Below are 1973 nucleotides of genomic sequence, written 5' to 3' on the forward strand. Positions count from 1 at the left end.
TCTCTCTCTCTCTCTCTCTCTCTCTCTCTCTCTCTTCCAACTCAAACCATACATACTTCACACACATAGATATATTCATTGAAAGTAAAAAAATACACAAAATTGAGTAACGATACTTGTAACTCAAAAGTCTGCGATGGCAGAATCGTATATGAAGGATACATTAGAAGAAACAACAAGATGAAAGGAGAAGGTTGCACCCACTTTTTTATTTTCGTTAAAACCCCCCAAAAACATCATCGATCCTACTAAAAATCAAAAACACGCAAAACTGTATGTTTCTTTTTCCATGAAAGTATTAAGGATTGTCTTAATGGATTAAGAACAAAATAAGATTTTGAATATGCCAGACAGCTCATGGCGTGGTGGGCAGGTTCATCGCAATGAATGTGGTCTGAGCCAGAGCACAACATTGTAACACCCATAAAAATCATGCCAATTTAAAACTTTTTAAATCATTCAAAAACTGATAATTCTTACAAATTTGTTTTCAAAATAGTTTCATGTCAGAGTATCCCAGAATCAAATCATAAAAACATAAGGAGGTGCACGATCACGTCTTCGCCTTCCCGCGATCATCAGAAGTACCGAAACAAAATCAATAACTGTAAGCCCGAAGCTTAGTGAGTTCCCCTAAAATACCAACGTCATACAAGTATAACCATATCATAGCAAACAACATGCATATAGAGTCTGCAGTATGGTTGGACCGCCCACACCGGGACTTCAGTCTATCTGGCCCACTCTCAGAACCTTCAGCATGTCTGGTCCGCCTCACCGGGTCTTCAGCCTGTCTGGACCGTTCTCCAGACCTTCGTCCTGACTGATATGCCCCATTGGGCATGCAGTCTATCGGGGCCGCCCTGGGTATGTTGGCCTACAACACAAACCAGGTCCGCCTCAACCCACCCCCAATTAAACAATCATGTGCACATAAATATCATACGCTAGCTAGCATGTACAGATAGTCATACAGATCTAATAGATCACTAACATAGCATCATCATATAACCAGGATACCGATCTAACAGATCACTAACATAGCATTATCCTATATACCATGATATCGACCTAACCGATCACTAACATAGCATTATCCTATATACCAGGATTCCGACCTAACAGGTCACTAAGCATATCATCATGTAATAAACCTGGATACAAATCCGAAAAGGGCCGACATTGGTGCCTTCGACCCTGTTAGTATAGTGAGGACAACTCACCTCACAAGTAGCTCGGGATGATGATGTCAAACTTCCCAAATACAGCTCCAAACTCAAACACCTACATCCACCAATGATCCACTTCCATAAATTTCCAAATTACTAAAATTCCCCGAGAAGTCAAACTGGTAAACCCTTGGTCAAAGTCAACAGTCAACAGTCAAGGTCAACAGTCCATGTTGACCCAACTCGTCAAGTGTAACTCACTAACTCGCCGAGTTCCTTCAGAACTCAAGAAGTCGTGAAAACCCTAGTCGACTCGCCAAGTTTCCAGACAACTCGTCGATTCCATGCAGTGTCCATAATGTTGGGAAAACCCTAACTAACTAGTCGAGTCATCTCATTGACTCGCCGAGTCCACGCAGAACCAAAAGCATACAATCTTCATCCGACTCGTCGAGTTGACCATGCAACTCGTCGAGTCCCTTCAGTACTTTTCTTATTCTGATGCTTTTAAGCAAGACCAAGGCTCCAAATTTTAGATCTAGCCTCCTAGGGCATGGTTACCACGTAAAGTTGCAAACTTTACGTGCATGCAAGGTCTTAAATGCCAAAAACAAGCTAGGGAAGAGGTTTAAGCCAAAGAGAATGGCCAAATCTTGATAAATTCAATAACTTTATGACTATGAGGACTTAGAGGAGTCCAGATCTGAAGTTACAACTTCAGATCATGTTGAATACTCGTAATGACCTACAAATATGCTAAATATGGCCTTAAACCCATAAATAAGGAGATCTAACACTAGAATG

The sequence above is a fragment of the Lactuca virosa genome, chromosome 1 (genome assembly GCF_052849685.1).
Source record: "Lactuca virosa cultivar CGN04683 chromosome 1, Lactuca_virosa_CGN04683_v6, whole genome shotgun sequence".
Lineage (NCBI taxonomy): Eukaryota > Viridiplantae > Streptophyta > Magnoliopsida > Asterales > Asteraceae > Lactuca > Lactuca virosa.